General features: G+C 41.0%; 1 protein-coding gene across 1 annotated transcript in view; it reads right to left on the minus strand.

The window, feature by feature from the left end:
* LOC121839982 (kelch-like protein 29) overlaps nt 1–16,626 on the minus strand; it is a 157,889-nt gene extending 141,263 nt beyond the window's left edge. The window contains exon 1 of the mRNA XM_042300891.1: nt 16,309–16,626. The gene's annotated coding sequence lies outside the window, so the exon portion shown is untranslated. The remainder of the gene's footprint in view (nt 1–16,308) is intronic.
* Nucleotides 16,627–18,660: the final 2,034 nt, after the last annotated feature.

An 18,660-nucleotide genomic window follows, 5' to 3' on the forward strand; every position in this document is an offset into this window, starting at 1 on the left:
CGTTACAGCGTCGATCTAAAATTGATTTAATAAAAAAAAAATCATCAAATCTACACACAATACCCCATAATGACAAAGTGAAAACAGGTTTAGAAATTTTTGCAAATGTATTACAAATAAAAACAGATACCTTCTTTGCATAAGTATTCAGACCCTTTGCCATGAGACTCAAAATTGAGCTCAGATGCATCCTCTTTCCATTGATCATCCTTGATGTTTCTACAACTTGGAGTCCACCAGTGGTAAATTGAATGGACATGATTTGGAAAGTCACACACACCTGTCTATATAAAAAGGTCCCCCAGTTGACAGTGCATGTCAGAGCAAAAACCAAGCCAACTTGTCGAAGGAAATGTCCGTAGAGCTCAGAGGCAGGATTAGATGAGGCACAAACTGAGCAATTGGGGGAGAAGGGCCTTGGTCAGGGAAGAGACCAAGAAGCCGATGGTCACTGACATAGCTCCAGAGTTTTTCTGTGGTGATAAAAGAAACTTCCAGAAGGACAACCATCTCTGCAGCACTCCAGGAATGAGGTCTTTATGGTAGAGTGGCCAGATGGAAACCTAATCCTCAGTAAAAGGCACATGACATCCTGCTTAGAGTTTGCCAAAAGGCTCCTAAAGAACTCTCAGACCATGAGAAACAAGATTCTCTGTGGGTATGTTTTTCAGAGGCAGGGCCTGGAAGACTAGTCTGGATCGACACAGATGAACGAAGCAAAGTACAGAGAGATCCTTAAAAACCTGCTCCAGAGCACTCAGGACATCAGACAAGGTTATCCTCCAATAGGACAATGACCTTAAGCACACAGCCAAGACAAGACAGGAGTGGCTTCGGGACAAGTCTCTGAATGTCCTTGAGCGGCCCAGCCAGAGCCCGGACTTGAACCCAATCGAACATCTCTGGAAATATCTGAAAATAGCTGGGCAGCGACACACTCCATCCAACTTTGTTTTACCCCTTTTTCATGGTATCTTATTGGTAGTTAATCTCATCGCTGAAACTCCCATACAGACTCGAGGCGAAAGTCGAGATCCGTGCGTCCTCTGAAACACAACCCAACCAAGCCGCACTGCTCCTTGACACAACGCCCACTTAACCCGGAAGCCAGCCACACCAATGAGTCGGAGGAAACACCGAACACCTGGTCGATGGGATAAGGACATCCCCGCCTGCCAAACCATCCCTTAATCCGGACGACGCTGGGCCAATTGTGCGCTGCCCTATGGGACTCCCGGTCATGGCCAGCTGCAACAGAGCCTGGACTCAAACCCACAATCTCTAGTGGCACAGCAATCACTGTGATGCAGTGCCTTAGACCAGTGCCACCTGGGAGGCCGACCCCATCCTACCTGAGAGCTTGAGGGTCTGCAGAGTAGAATTGGAGAAACTCCCCATATCAAATGGTATCTGTCACATGCGCCGAGTACAACGGTACAACCTTACAGCAAAATACTTACTTACAAGCCTTTAACCAACAATGCAGTTAAGAAAAACACTTACCAAATACAGGTGTGCCATGCTTGTAGTGTCATACCCAAGAAGATGAGGCTGTAATCGTTACCAAAGGTGCTTCAACAAAGTACTGAGTCAAGGGTCTGAATACTTATGTAAATGTGATCAGTTCTTTTTGTTTTTTTGCTTTGTCATTATGGGGTAGTGTGTGTAGATTGATGAGAAAAAGGCTGTAATGTAACAAAATGTAGTCTGAATACTTCCAAATTCATGACACACGAGAACTGCTACTACCAGACTCTTGTAATACTGCTCAGTTTACACACTGCCCCCCATCCCCAATACACATGTAAATATTGTACCTTCTTGTACTATACTTATGCTAAAATGTATATTATATTCTGAGACATTTACTTAATGTTAGAATTCTTATGTTTCAAATCCACATGAAGTGAAGAGGCTAGGGGTAAAAACCCAGGGCTTGCTTTGCGATTGGTTGATCGTCTAATCAGTGTAGCACTTGGCCCTGACACCCAGGTTGCCAGCCTGCTAGTTTAGAGGCTAATGAAGCCAAAGCATATTGAGGGGAGGGGAAGGGTAACATTGGAGCTAGCTTCTGGAGGGGATACCAAATAACCCATGACAACTATCTGAAAAAGCCCAAAGTGACAATGCCTGCTCAATGGAATACACCAAGGCAGAGCTAAAAATATTTACAGGCTGGCTGGAGCCTATATGGATGAAAATAAGCTGTTTCACTTAGCATCCATTGCATTGTTCCCGTCATATAAAATCATAGATTACAGAAAATAGGCTAAATCAATTCCAGGTCATCAGCTGCCAAGGGTAAATCCATTTGAATCACTTTTTGACAGCACCCCTTTTGATTTGAACAAAACCTTCCATAAATATTTGCCCAAAGTGCTCAGAACATTTTTTTTAGACCTGAATGTCAAGAGATAAAGGTGCTCAAAGTTTACTTATTTCGCATACCCCACCATACACTCATAGAAAAAAAATGTGCCATTTTGAACCCAAAATTGTTATTTGGCTGTCCCCATAGGATAACCCTTTGAAGAACCCTTTTTGGTTCCAGGTAGAACCTGTTCCACAGAGCGTTCTACATAAAACTCAAAAGGGTTCGACCTGAAACCAAAAACGGTACTCCTAGGGGGACAGCCGATAGTTTACGCTTAGCAGACCTGAAATTTGCTCAGTGGCACAAAAAATGTGAGGGAACATTGCACATTCCATTAAGTTGACAATTGATGATGGGTGGACCAGCGGGTCATCTTTGTGGTAGTAATTATAAAAATTGGAAATGAATAAAAAGGTTCAAATGTTAAATTGCCGTCGTCTGAAGTAGGGCTGTGAGGGTGACCGCCATTACCACCACACCAGCAGTCACTAGTCTTGACCTCAGTCATATTACATTTGACCATTGCAGCTGGTCATTAGTAGCCTACCAAACTTGCTAATGGCAATTCACTAATGGCTTGGTACTCAGCTCTATTGTCCCTCTAATAATCCATTCATCAAATCGACAGTGCTCTCAGGAAGTATTCAGACCGCTTAATTTTTCCACATTGTTACGTTAAAGCCTTATTCTAAAATTGATTAAAAATAAATACATCTGCACAGAACACCCCATAATGACAAAGCAAAAAGTATATATTGCTAATTTACATATTTTTTAAATCTGAAATATCACATTTACATAAGTATTCAGACCCTTTACTTAGTACTTTGTTGAAGCACCTTTGGCAGCAATTACAGACTTGAGTCTTCCTGGGTATGACGCTAAAAGCTTGGCAGAACTGTATTTGGAGAGTTTCTCCCATTCTTCTCTGCAGATCCTCTCAAGCTCTGTCAGGGTGGATGGGGAGTGTTGTTGCACAGCTATTTCCAGGTCTCTCCAGAGATGTTCGATCAAGTTCAAGTCCGGGCCACTCAAGGACATTCAGAGACTTGTCCTGAAGCCACTCCTGCATTGTCTTGGCTGTGTGCCCCCACCATGCTTCATCGTAGGGATGGTGCCAGGTTTCCTCAAGACGTGACGCTTGGCATTCAGGCCAAAGAGTTCAATCTTGGTTTCATCAGACCAGAGAAACTTGTTTCTCATGGTCAGAGTCTTTTGGCAAACTCCAAGCGGGCTGTCATGTGCATTTTACCTTGGAGTGGATTCCGTCTGGACACTACCATAAAAGGCGTGATTAGTGGAGTGCTGCAGAGATGGTTGTCCTTCTGAAAGGTTCTCCCATCGCCACAGAGGAACTCTGGAGTTCTGTCAGCGTGACCAACGGCTTCTTGGTCTCCTCCCTGACCAAGACCCTTCTCCCCCGATAGCTCAGTTTGGCCGGGCGGCCAGCTCTAAGAAGAGTATTGGTGGTTCCAAACTTCATCCACTTAAGAATGACGGAGATGACGGTGTTCTTGGATCTTCAATGCTGCAGTCATTTTTTGGAACACTTCCCCAAATCTGTGCCTCAACACTATCCTGACTCGTGGCTCTACGGACAATTCCTTTGACCTCATGGCTTGGTTTTTGCTCTGACATGTACTGTCAACTGTGGGACCTTATATAGACAGGTGGGTGCCTTTCCATATCATGTTCAGTCAATTGAATTTCCCAAAGGTGTTCTCAAAGTTGTAGAAACAGCTCAAGGATGATCAATGAAAACAGGATATACCTAAGCTCAATTTCAAGCCAAGCTTGTAGCATCATACACAAGAAGAATCAAGGCTGTAATCACTGACAAAAGGTGCTTCAACAAAGTACTGCGTAAATGGTCTGAATACTTATGTAACCGTGATCAGTTTTTAAAAAAAATACATTTGCAATAATGTCTAAAAACCTGCTTTTACTTAATTATGGGGTGTGTAGATTGATGAGGGAAAAAAACGATTTTATAAATTTTAGAATAAGGCCGTAACGTAACAATGTGTAAAAAGTCAAGGGGTCTCAATACTTGGAGGGTACTGTACATCAGATTTCCTCTGCATATAATTGGAAACTGATGGGCTGATTTAGCTGCACAATAATGTAAACCCTCTTTTAAATGTAGCCTAACAAATCCTGAATCCCCCCAAAATCTAAATGGTATGCGCTTAATACAGTGGAGTTAGTGTCAAAACAATATACAGAACATACAAAAGTATTGCTTATACCTTCCTAACGATCATTTAAATTCACATAAGGGATGCTTTTTCTTCTTCGTTTTGATAAAATAGCCAATTTTATGTACATAAAAAAAATAAAACACATTGGCTGCATCCTTGCAGCAGAGATAGTGCCCCTGACGCAGTCTGTGGTTGTTGGGCATTCAGTGTTGTGTCACTGAGACCATTCTAGTCTCTGTAGTCAAACCGCAGACTTTTAGTGTTATGATACCAGTGCCACAACCCCCCGGAGCTCCTGTGCGAGAGAGGGCAAATGAAGAGACTGCCTTTCATGGTTCACTGGTTTCTAAAGAGGCTTGCGAAACCACGCAGCTAGCTTGTGGCCTTTCGCCCCCATCTACATTAGCAAGTATATTACCCTTCACAATAGCCTCCATTGCTAGTTAAATATTCTGCAACTCATCCACAGTGAATATCACCAGAGCTGAACGAGCAGCGTTGAGGGCTGAAGGAGAGGTCTTGGGATAAAAACATTCAGAGAGAGAGAGAGATAAAGATTGAAGTCCCATTTGGCCTTTTGCTCTAACGCCTCGCCGTACTCTTGTTTGCACTGGCAGCCATATAAAGTCTGTTTCCCCAACGTGTTTATCTGACTGTTGGTACAGCAGTAGCATGCTCTTGGTTTTTAAAACCTTGTACGGTCTAAGCCTGGCATTGCTACTGGACTCTAAGGGCAAAGACAAGAGGAGTAATATAAATAAATAAAAAGACAGAGGGGATCCGGCTTCTGTCCGGGAGAGGGATTATTCCATTCCTGCTATTTCTTCCACTCACTAATAACCAATAAATTGAGATTTTTTAAATTTTTTAAAATATATTTTCTAAAGACAATCAAGCAATGCGACGAGCCTAATCCTTCTCCAAATGTTCTCCCTGTACCTAGAGAGCTAGTGCGTTAAGACACAGGCAAAACAATTACTACCAAGCTTCTGTGTCACTTTCCTCTATGACAATCGACAGAGGATACGGTGTAATACCTATCCATAATCTGTTTTCTCCATTTTGTCTTTACCAGTAAAGTTTTTGAAACAGCAAAAATGATTTATTATCTGGTCTGGGAAAACCCAAGACATTTAGATTTTTGGTTGTCGTTACCCTTTAATTCAACTGTGCACCAGCCAGAGACCGTTTGGTTAGCAATATTCCTGGAGTGCTCATGTGACTGCAGATTTTACAAAAAAGACTGGATTGATGAAAATAATCATGATATAAATTCTGCCAGGTAGGTATAGGTTACTATGTATATACTGAACAACAACAAAATACAAACACTACATGTAAAGTGTTGGTCCCATGTTTCATGAGCTGAAATAAAATATTCTAGAAATGTTCCATACGCACAAAAAGCATATTTGTCACAAATTTTGTGCAGAAATGTGTTTACATCCCTGTCAGTGAGCATTTATCCTTTGAGAAGATAATCCAGCCACCTGACAGGTGTGGCATATCATGAAGCTGATTAAACAGCATGATCATTACACAGGTGCACCTTATGCTGGGGACAATAAAAGGACACTCTAAAATGTGCAGTTTTGTCACACAACACCACAGATGTTTCAAGTTTTGTGGGAGCATGCAATTGGCATGCTGACTGCAGGAATGTCCACCAGAACTGTTGCTAGAGAATTTAATGTTAATTTCTCTACTATAAAAGCCGCCTCCGAAGTCATTTTAGAGAATTTGGCAGTCTGTCCAACCGGTTTCACAACTGCAGACGAAGTGTAAGCATGCCAGCCCAGGACCTCCACATCCGGCTTCTTCACTTGCGGAATCCTCAGAGACCAGCCACCAGGACGGCTGATGAAACTGAGGAGTATTTCTGTCTGTAAAGCCCTTTTGTGGATAAAAACTCATTCTGATTGTCTGGGCCTTGCTCCCAAGTGGGTGGGCCTATGCCCTCCCAGGCCCACACATGACTGGGCAGGGGTACAGCCATGTGAAATCCATAGATTAGGGCCTAATGAATTAATTTCAATTGATTTCCTTATATGAACTGTAATTTTGTAATTGAGAACCTTTCCATCTTCCAGAAGATGGTTGTCATTACATTAGCATCATCGCTATCGGTTACACAAAGTGGTAGACGAACGCGCACACACACGGGGGTATTCCTGTGCCCTTACCTTTTCAGAAAGTAGAAGGAAAATACGAATCACTGATTTGTTCATGTTTTATGATAATCTTTGGCAAATTAATGGATTTTCTAATTCGTTTAATACATTTAGTTGACTTCATACTAAATTCAATACATTTCTGAATATTGTTGAATTCTGTTTTTAATGTCTGAATTCCGTGATTCCGTCCACAATGCAGATTTTTTTTTTAGGGCCTGTCGTGCCAAATACTCTGACCCTGCCAAAAAAAAAAAAAGTGTCCCCTCCCACTGCGTCACAATGGGATTCGATGAGTTCTAGCTTCCGTTGTTACTACGGCTGTTGCTAGAACTTGTACAATTCTGACCAGCCTAAGTAATGAACCAAAGCATCCATTGCTATGCTGGTTGCATAGCTCTGTTATTACCTCGTAGCGGTCACGGAAGACTTGGGCAGTTCTAGTTCACATCATAAACGCTCAGTCTGCGCAAATATATTACCTCAGAATCGCTCTCCAAGGACGGTGTTTGACTGACTACCCAGTGCTTCAGAAGAACGAAAAGACTGGAAGAAGAACACTTCTTTACCATATAGTTGTCTTTATATAAGAAAATATTGTTATACATGAAGAAATAAGATGTTTTTAGATTAACATTACTTTCTACTGTACTTACGCTAGCTAACTAGCCAGACAGTTTTATTTAGCCAACGCTAGAAATTCAGGGTATATATATAAAAAAAACTAAGCAAATCAGTTAAATTCTTATTTACAGTGACGGCCTACCCCGACCAAACCTGGACGACGCTGGGCCAATTGTGCACTATGGGACTCCCAATCACAACCGGATACGGGTAAGAATGAAGTAATCTAACACATTAATATGTTAGGGGTGGACCTCATCGGACCCTTCACAATATTCAGGAATGGCAACAGCTGGCATCTGACGGCGACCGATCACGTTACCAAGTGGGTGGAGGCAATGATCATTAAGGTCAGTAAAGGAAGAGAATGTGCTTAACTCTAAATTCCCTTTTATAACCCATTAAAAAGGGTTATTGGAACTAATATGCCTAATATTAAGCACATTACTTCTATTTAAAACATGGCTGGCATGAAAATGACCCACGAGAAAAGAATCGTTCATTCATGTATTTTTCCCGTTGCCCCTGTTGAGACAGGAGCATAATATAATGGTCAATTTAAAATAAATAACTCAATTCTCACATATTATTTAGTATATGTAAAGACCAGATTAAATCAAGAATAGTGTGATGGGTGGCAATATTAGCCTATCACTTGTGAATGATGCCTAGCTTAAGGCAAACAGCGCATGCTTTTTTGTGCAACTTTCTCAAATTATAGTCGCACACCTCATGTAGCCTAGCCTATAGGTTTTGATAAGGTTTGTATCACAACTAAAGTGTCCGAATAACTTCTTAAAATTAAGCACATTTAATCCGCTTTACAACCGTTGTAGAGCCTAACTGGCATACATACGCAGCGCTTGAGTTTCAAGTTTGGGGAAGATAATTTTTCACCATAAAAATGCACCTTCATAATAAAAGCATTACATACAAATCGCATGTGGTCACTTTTGAGAATGGTGTTTTCCTGCTAATGAAACGTTCGTGCTTATAGCCTACTACAGTGTGCGCATTGCTGTGCTTATAATGTTTAGAAATAGCCTAATAGTTTGTCATCAACATTTTAAGCTAAACGTTCTCATGTGCTGTGTCAGGCTCATTGCTTAAAAAGTTTATGCAAGTGGTTTTATTAATTTAGGATCTATCACATCCCACAACTATGTTTGGAATATTTATTTCTTGCACAGAATAGGTCAACTTTTGTACTATGCAGGATAGTAGATTGACATAGGCTAGTGCTTTTGCTGTTAGTTAGGCCTACTCATCTTGTTGGAATACTGTAAAGCTCGCCGCCATTGAACTCTGGAGCAGTGGAAATGTGTTCTCTGGAGTGAGGAATCACGCTTCACCATCTGGCAGTCCGACAGACTAATCTGTGTTTGGCCAATGCCACGAAAACTTTACCTGCGCCAATGCATAGCACCAACTGTAAAGTTTGGTGGAGGAATAATGGTCTGGGGCTGTTTTCATGGTTTAGGCTCCTTAGTTCCAGTTAAGGGAAATGTTAATGCCGCAGCATACAATGACATTCTAGATGGTTCTGTTTCTAACTTTGTGACAACAGTTTGGGGAGGGCCCTTTCCTGTTTCAGCATGACAATGCCCCCATGCACAAAGTGAGGTCCATACAGAATTGGTTGGTTGAGATCTGTATGAAATAAATTGACTGGCCTGCAGAGCCCTGACCTAAACCCCAAGTCCCTGCAGGAATGTTCCAACATCTAGTGGAAAGCCTTCCCAGGAGAGTGGAGGCTGTTATAGCAGCAACAGGAGGACCAACGCAACACTAACCTCTCGTGGGTAGGGGGCAGTATTTTCACATCCAGATGAAAAGGTGCCCAAAGTAAACTGCCTGTTACTCAGGCCCAGAAGCTAGGATATGCATATGGTAGATTTGGATATAAAACTCTAAAGTTTCTAAAACTGTTAAAATAATGTATGTGATTATAACAGAACTGATATGGCAGGAAAAACCCTGAGGACAAAACATCCCAGTTTGTTTATTTTTAGAAGAAAAAAATTATGCCTACCACTATTTAATGGCTGTCACTATTAAAAGCGCATGAATGAGAGTGCGTTCTTTGGTATTTTTCTCCGGTAAAGACTAACGATTCTTCGCCTTAAATGTGATCGTTTATTTACGTATTAGGGTACCTAGATTATAAACGTTGTTTGGAAAAGTTTATTAGTAACGTTTGGGATTCATTATGTATGCATTCCGATGGAGGGAAACTGGGTGGATTATTGACTGAAGCGCGCCAGCTAAACTGAGTTATGGATATAAAAGGACATTATCAAACAAAAGGACCATTTGTGATGTAACTGGGACCTTTTGGAGTGACAACAGAAGATGATCAAAGGTAAGGCATTTTTTACATCGCCATTTCTGACTTGTGTCGCACCTGCCTGGTTGAAACATGTTTTTCATGGTCTTGTATGCGGGGTGCTGTCTTCAGGTAATTGCATGGTGTGCTTTCGCCGTAAAGCCTTTTTGAAATCTGACACAGTGGCTGGATTAAGAAGAAGTTAAGCTTTATGTTGATGTAATACACTTCTGATTTTATGAAAGTTAAATATTGATAATTCTGCCCATTAGAAGTTAATACCCATGATTTTGGAATGAGATGTTCGCAGAGCAGGTGTCCACTAATCCATTCTCTCACAGGTCGCATGTGTCAGACTAACAGGGACAGGTAAGTCCAGGCACTGGACACCGTTGAGGTTCTCGTCACTAGTGTCCAACGGGTGGGTAAGGCCATCTACCTCCGTCACACTTCTGGTTAGACAATCTTACAAATGATCATGTGCAAGCTCATTTACAGGTGTAGCATCCTGGAGTGGAAGGCCTCCTCATGGTGGGTGCCATCACCATGCTGTCAGCAGTACCCACACTGGCACAGGGGTTTCTTCACATGGTTAGCCTTGAGATTGACTACTGGGTCACGTTAAGTAACCTCCACTACCAGGTACAGTGGGGCAAAAAAGTATTTAGTCAGCCACCAATTGTGCAAGTTCTCCCACTTAAAAAGATGAGGCCTGTCATTTTCATCATAGGTACACTTCAACTATGACAGACAAAATGAGGAAAAAAAATCCAGAAAATCACATTGTAGGATTTTTAATGAATTTATTTGCAAATTATGGTGGAAAATAAGTATTGTATATTTATACCTGATTAAGATGTAATTGCTTGTCTTTTGCCTACCCTGTTCCCTTTAACATTACTCCCACCCACTTCTCTATTCCACCATGATTCTGTCTGATTGCCATGTGAGTACAAAGAAACAGCTAAAATAAATTGACACACCTGTACCAAAAAAATATAAAAGTTTAATAAAGGAATCTTAAATATTGCAAGGTTTCACAAGGTGTTCATTGTTGTAAATGTATCCCTTGAACATATGTTCGTTTCAAATGATTAATTGTTGTATACTAGGAACTAAAATAGATACATCTTTAGCTTTTAAAATACCCAAAAGAGCATTTAATATCATACAACAGAATCTGTATGAAGTTGGTTCTGAATTCAGGTAAAACAAAATGCATGGCATTTTCAAATGCCAGGCCGGTTACTAATCATGTCATTGCTACATTGGCTGGACATACTATAGAGCAAGTTAACGTGTATAAATATTTGGGTGTGTGGGTTGATGACAAGCGGAGCTTCACTGTGCATGTAGAGAACTTGATAAGGAAGCTCAAGCTGAAAATAGGTTTTTATTACTGGCATAAGGCTTGTTTTTCACTGGAGGCCAGGAAGGAGCGGGTACAATGTACAGTACTGGCAGTTTTAGATTTTTGTGATGTTTTACGCACACAACCCTGAGAGCACTTGATTCAGTATATCATGAGGCCCTCATGTTCATTACCAATCAAAAACGTCTCACACATCATTGATCTCAACAGCGCCGTTGCCTGGTTGTCATTGACCTTGCGTAGACTTAAAACACTGGTATACACTGATTTGTAAGGCCACACTAGGTAAACTGCTACTTTATCTGCTATTTTTTTAATCAAATCAGTAAATAAATATAAATTATGGTCCCATTCTCATTTGCTTTGAACAGTACCAAAAATTAGAACAGGTCATTGTAGAAATAGTTTTAATTACTCAGCTCTGTAGTCCAGGAATTCTCTCCTGAACATTTTAAAATGTGATCTAGTCACATTGGTGGAGTTTGACATTCGTGTTTTTTTTTTTTAAAGTAATACGTAATTGTTGTACTGTATGTGTTTCTATAGTTTTGTTTAATGTTGTGATGGTGTACATAAATTGTTGTCTGAAACATTGTTCCCTCCTGCTGCTATCGGACCAGGTCTCTCGTGGAAGAGTCAATGTTCTCAACAAAAACATTTTTTTTTTTTAACACACATTAAAAGAGATGCAGAGCCTTCTGAAAATATTCAGACCCCTTGACTTTTTCCACTTTACAGCCTTATTCTAAAACAGATAAAAAAAAAAAAATTAACTCAGCAATCTATACACAATACCCCAAAGAAAGAAAAAAACGTATTTACATAAATATTCAGAACCTTTGCTATGAGACTCAATGGATTTTATTTATTTAACTAGGCAAGTCAGTTAAGAACAAATTCTTAGTTTCAATGACGTTCTACCCTAGCCAAACCATAACGACGCTGGGCCAATTGTGCGTCACCCTATAGGACTCACAATCACGGCCGGTTGTGAAACAGCCTGGAATTGAACCAGGGTCTGTACTGATGCCTCTAGCACTGAGGTGCAGTGCCATAGACCGCTGCGCCATTCAGCATCCTGTTTCTATTGATAATCCTTGAGATGTTTCTACAACTTGATTGGACATGATTTGGAAAGGCACACACACACACGCCTGTCTAAATAAGGTCCCACAGTTGACAGTGTATGTCAGACAAAAAAAAAACAAGCCATGAGGTTGAAGGAATTGTCCGTAGAGCTCCTAGACAGGATTGTGTCGAAGGCACAAATCTGGGGAAGGGTACAAAAAAAAAAAAAAGATTCTGCAGGGCCATACTGAGCAATCAGGGAAGAAGGGCCTAGGTCAGGAAGGTGACCAAGAATCCGATGGTCACTGACAGAGCGCTAGAGTTTCTCTGTGTAGATGGGAGAAATTTCCAGAAGGACAACCATCTCTGCAGCACTCCACCAATCAGGCCTTTATGGTAGAGTGGCCAGACAGAAGCCACCTCTCAGTAAAAGGCACATGACAGCCCGCTTGAAGTTTGCCAAAAGGCACCCAATGGACTCTCAGACCATGAGAAACAAGATTCTCTGGTCTGATGAAACCAAGATTGAACTCTTTGGCCAGAATGCCAAGCGACACCATCCCTATGGTGAAGTATGGTGGTAGCAGCATGTTGTGGTGATGTTTTTTTTAGCGGCAGGGACTGGGAGACTAGTCAGGATTGAGGCAAAGATGAACAGAGCAAAGTACAGAGATCCTTGATGAAAACCTGCTCAGGACCTCAGACTGGAGCGAATGTTCACCTTCCAATAGGACAACGACCCTAAGCACACAGCCAAGACAATGCAGGAGTGGCTTCAGGACAAGTCTCTGAATGTCCTTGAGGGGCCCAGCCAGAGCCCGGAATTGAACCGGAGCGAACATCCCTGGAGAGACCTGAAAATAGCTGTGCAGCAACACTCCCCATCTAATCTGACAGAGCTTGAGAAGATCTGCAGAGAAGAATGGGAGAAACTCCCCAAATACAGGTGTGCCAAGCTTGTAGCGTCATACCCAAGAAGACACGATACTGTAGTCACTGCCAAGGTGCTTCAACAAAGTACTGAGTAAAGGGTCTGAATGCTTATGCAAATGTGATATTTAAGTTTATTTGTAATACAATTGCCGGTTTTTATTTTTTTTAACTGTTTTTCCTTTGTCATTATGGGGTATTGTTTATAGATTGATGAGGGGAGGGAAAATGATTTAATACATTTTAGTAGAAGGCTGTAACATAACAAAATCGGGAAAAAGTCAAGGGGTCTGAATACTTTCCGAAGGAACCCTAAAGAGAACAATAATTGTGCCCCGTCCATTCCATGCCAGCTAGACAAGCCATTGTATGAATTATAAACATTTGCATATGAATGGAGTGGAAATTAGCTGACTTTGATCTGTAAGGTAACATGTCAAGCAGATTACACATTTTCTTTGCTATTTCTTAAACTAGCAATGTTTAAGACATCGATTTCATGTTGTTGAAATGTTAACAAGGTACCCAAAAGTAGTTTGAAGTAATGTTGTCATCTCATTAGCTTAACAACTTGTTTAAAAAGCTAAATTGTCGCAGAAATCAGATCTCTTTGCATAGCGGGGATGAAAAGAATGTCATTTAGGTCATCACACATTGATATAGCAACGGACGCTAATAGTTTATCGAACTCCATTGTAACACTTTTTGGCAGGGACATACCATGCCATGACAGGCCCTACAATTGCAAGTGTATTAGTATAACAAACTGAAAAAACTGCACATGAATTACCTGCCTGCGTTTCATCCGAGGTCCTACAGAAGTTCAACCAGCCCAACTCTGTCAGAGACCAAAATCTAACCAACACAGAGCCAATACGAGCCCCTGTCTCAGAGATCATATAGTAGATTTAAACTAGGCATTCCCAACACACTTTAAGAATTCCCTGATGGTGATGTATGTTTCACTGCAGAGAGGCAGACACACTTACTGGATTAACCTGAAAAGATTCAATTACCAACATATACCCACACACACCCTTACTTTTCTGCCACCACAGCCCTCCCCCTTCATAAAGGCTAGTTATTGTAAATATGTAGTGCCAATCCTGCCCCTATATTAAACTGAGGTGAGAAGCCCCTGTTAAATGAGCACAGCTCTGAGACAAATGCATTGTCTCACCTCATCGACTCCAGATCCCCCCTGCCTCTTCTGAGATGACTGCTATAAAAGCCCTTAATCCCAGGCTTGATTCACATTACATGCTAGCTTTACCAATGTAATGTTGACCATGGGAGTGTCCCACTCTACCATATCCTACCTTAACACCCCACCCCGTACCTTAATAAACACCTGAGAAGTGGGCTTTCAGTCATTGAGAACAATTGCCTTTTACAATACTGACCTGGTTACGTCCACCTCAGAATGTATAGGAGACTAGCAACACACTATATGTTGCTAATATAGTGCATTTGTGTTTGATGAACAGCTAGGTCTGTTTCTGAGTAGATTGTGAGTTGAAGGGTAAGAAATAAAATACTGATGTTTGTTTTTCAATGCACATGCAGTTCAGTACTGGTGTGTTACTGCTATAGTACATGGGTTATAATAAAGTTTAGTTGCAGGTGTCAGTATGTTAATGTATACCACATCAACAGCCAACTAGTGTACTTTATCTTTCAGTCAGTTTCATAAACAATGGTTGTCCAAAATGCTGCTTGGCATCTTAAGAGTTATCTTGTAACATGCTTTCAATGGTCCATGCACATTTGGGCTAATGAATTAGGCTACTGCTGGCAGTGTGCTGTGAAGAGATTGTGCAGGGATTACTTCTGTGAAGCATCAATATCCATCTCTAATATATACAGAGAGACTAATATACACCAACTGTATAATGTAAATGAGGATACACAGCATTGTTTAGCCTACATAGTGGACGAGCCTGGTGATGGGTTTTGTATCTATTCAGTATCTCAGACAGTATTGTAATACATGGCCTTGCTACATAGCAAACATAATGCTGCTAGTGACTGCAACTGAGAGACCAGCCTGACCTCAAAGACTAGACGTAACATAGTAAATGTAAATCTGACATTCAAATTCGTATATGTTAAGTTTGTTATGGTTAAATAAGACAGAAGGTTACTTAAGCCAAAAAGAAAAGGAGGTAGTTTAGTTGGGGAGGATGCAAATCAAAGGTTATTTGTTCACATCATTCAACTTTATAATTTTTGTTAATTAGCAACTACTTATTTTTAGCTACTTTGCAACTACTTAACTACCATGTTGGCTAACCCTTCCCCTAACCCAAATCTTAACCCCAAACTGAGGTAATGTTAGCCACCTAGCTAACATTTGCCATACCAAATTGCAATTTATCATATGAAATGGATGATGGACACCTGCAAATGAACACATACAATATCATAGTAAAAGTAAATCTGTTTCCCATTTAGTATGTCATGTCTACCCCCAGGGTGAACAGGAGAGGATGTGCACAAGAACTCTTGGGGAAAAATAACCCCATCCTTTTTATTGGGGAAATGGAAGAAGAGCCTGTGACCTGACTTCTGCTTTTGGACGTTAACAAGGCCGCACTCTCTTAACTCCTCCTCCACATTTACTGGATTGGTTGAACCGTGTAGAAGAGAACCTCCCTGGACATTTGTTATTATATCATCAGGACCTGAAAGAAAGAACCGCGCTGCTCAGGCGCATCTTTTACGCCTGCTAATTTAGGTTAGGCAAGAATAATCCATAAAGGTAACAATACTCGTTCTAGCTGTTGCCATTCTCAGAACCAGAATCTAGGGTTCAGAACCGTATCTACCACTTCAACATGGACCTAGCTTGGGCTTTCTATTATTCCGACAATACCTAAGAGTTCAATTGTTTAAAAAAAATGTTTAAAAAAAAAAATCACATCCAGCCCATGCCCCAGCCAACAACAATGTCACACTGACCCCAGTTATAAACCCTAGCAGGAAGTTCTCTAGCAGAGGGTCATGGCTAGAAGGGATCGCACAACATGAGAGCCGCAGCGCCCATTTGCTTAGATTATTTAGCTCAGCAAGGGGTGGCACAGATTAACCTTCACACACATTCAGGCAAAGCACGGGACATTCTCATAATGAGACAGGTCCTGCGTAAAGCGTAGCCTAAACTCAGCCTGACACGGACCACATAAAAAATGCATAAAGTAGGCCTATAGTCTTTCGTGCCCTGACACGCAGTTTATCCTTACCTCCCTAGTCGCAGTTGAGCTTCAGCGCCGGCGTTCGTCCTTGTTTCGCTGCCTATACGACGCTTATCTTTGAATGATGTTTTAATCCAACAAAGACTGTTGCATTTTACAGCTAAATGTATTATGTTGCCTCTTGCTTTAGCCCTTCAGTTGCCTGTCAGGTGTCCGCTGTTTGCGGGCTACTGTCTCTCCGTTGACAATTGTGAGCGGAGTGGTCGGGAGTTTTGGCAGATGCCACAGAACGCGTCTTTATCCGATCCCTACTCAGCGTCGGTTGGTTAGATTCGAGCGAATGCCTGGTGGGACAGACACACGGTGTGGCTACTTTACTCTCCGATACCGCTCCTCCCCTTTTGCTTTGGCTTTCTACAGAGCCCTACAGCGCCTCTCACTTGTCTTCGTATAGAACTACATAAATTTACATCTTGGAAAGACTGCATCTTGGTAGCTTTATTTGCTGCGGTGTTCACTAAAAAGCAGAAACATTCGTTGTGGAGAGCTGTGGAGTCGACCAAAAACCCACCTGAGGTCAGGTGTCCAAACGGCGGGAAAAAATGCATCTTTCCTAATCATGTGTACACGGTAGATTATTTTGTGTCAATTAAATGGACCTTCTCCCAACATTTGAACATAATCCTACTAAGAATAATACATTTCAATAATTCATTTCTAAATTAATACAAATATATTTGTGATATTTTGGGCATGAAAAATACAAGAGGCCTAGGTTATAACATTCCTCTCAAATTTGATTTGGGAAAATTAAGAAATCCCCTCTAGCCGCAATCAATAATGGAAGGAAATAACAGTCTGTCACAATAACGAAAACAAAGCCCTGCAATACATTTCAGAATAATTTTTTAGATTTCTAGTTTTCCAGCTCTAGACCAGCAATATATGTATATTTATGCGCCAGAAATATATGGATATGTATGCGCAGTGGCGTGTGTCGGGTTCGCCGCAGGGCCCCAGTTGCGCTACACTGCATTCCGTTGGGCTTCAAATGACCTGAACGTGTTTCTACAGCTGACCCACAACAGCGTCCAGAGGCCTCAGCAGGTAGCTACTACAGCATGCAATAAAGTTTTTTTGTGTCGACTCAGGCACAAAAAGAGTGCTACATTTCTGAAGCTTCTGCAAGAGTTGCAAACACAGTATATTTCTGAAAAAATTACAATAATTTGTTATAGATGTTATCACATTTTCAAATGATTTGTAGTATATTTTTTATGTCACCTTTTATTTATTTTGAAAATACCATGGTGTAAATTGTATATTTGGAAGTGCAATCTCTTTGAGAAATAATATTAATGAAACATCAATATTACAATTTGTGAGTGCTCTGTGCACACTAGAATAAAGCACAAGGAAAAAATGTCTTTATAGTAAAAATGTTGGCCTGTGGCAATTATTTTCAAGTCATAATCTAATTTTACGATTTAGTACTAAAGTACATTTAATTGACAGTAGAATAAAACGGATATACTGAAATAAAGTAGGCCTATCAATTGTTAATAGCCAAAAAGAGGACACACTCAGAAATACTGTAACCAGATAAAACTGCTGACCCTGTGCACCCTATGAAGTGAACAGAATCTCAAGGCGATAAACAGAAGTAATTGGGCCCAGGGGGAGGGAAGGGAAGTAACCCACCACCTCATCTATAAGTGTAGCCATCTTTGTTTAAACCTCTTGCTGCTGATCTATTACCGCCTCAATATATCCGCAGGGGTACTATATTTCAAATGGCTAAGACAAAGGAGCATGTGTCCTACACAACCTACCTTGATAAATAAGGGGGATACACAAATGAAGACAACCCCCCCCAAAAAAAAAAGAGAATATAAAAAAGAATGAACAATATAATAAGGAACATTGGTTTGGGTGGACTACTGAGTAAATATAACGTGTTAATCTTCTCAGCAAACCACCTGATTAATCAAAGACAATCCGACACCCCCCCCCATCCACACACACAAAACAGAAAAACACTTTTTTCCTCAACAGCTTCAGTACGAATCCTAACTTCAATGCATGACTGAGTGAACATTTGACTAAAGCAGAAGTAATTTCACACCTTTATGTGTGGCTAACAGTGAGGCGCAAGAAAGCAACAGCTTCTGCATTTGTGTGCAAACTGCTGCTGATAGAACATGATGTCTGTCCTTGATAGTGGAGCTCACCAAGAGGAGCAATTGAATGGCTCCAGCATAGAAATAGAATCCATACCGCTGGGCTGATGGAACAAAGGTCAGGATAAAGAAAATATGTGGCATTGTAGTGGTCTTGAATAAAGGTCTCTGCTATATAAAAGAAAGCATTCCAATACTGTGATAGGTCTACCATCGAATC

Source organism: Oncorhynchus tshawytscha, linkage group LG18 (genome assembly GCF_018296145.1).
Source record: "Oncorhynchus tshawytscha isolate Ot180627B linkage group LG18, Otsh_v2.0, whole genome shotgun sequence".
NCBI lineage: Eukaryota > Metazoa > Chordata > Actinopteri > Salmoniformes > Salmonidae > Oncorhynchus > Oncorhynchus tshawytscha.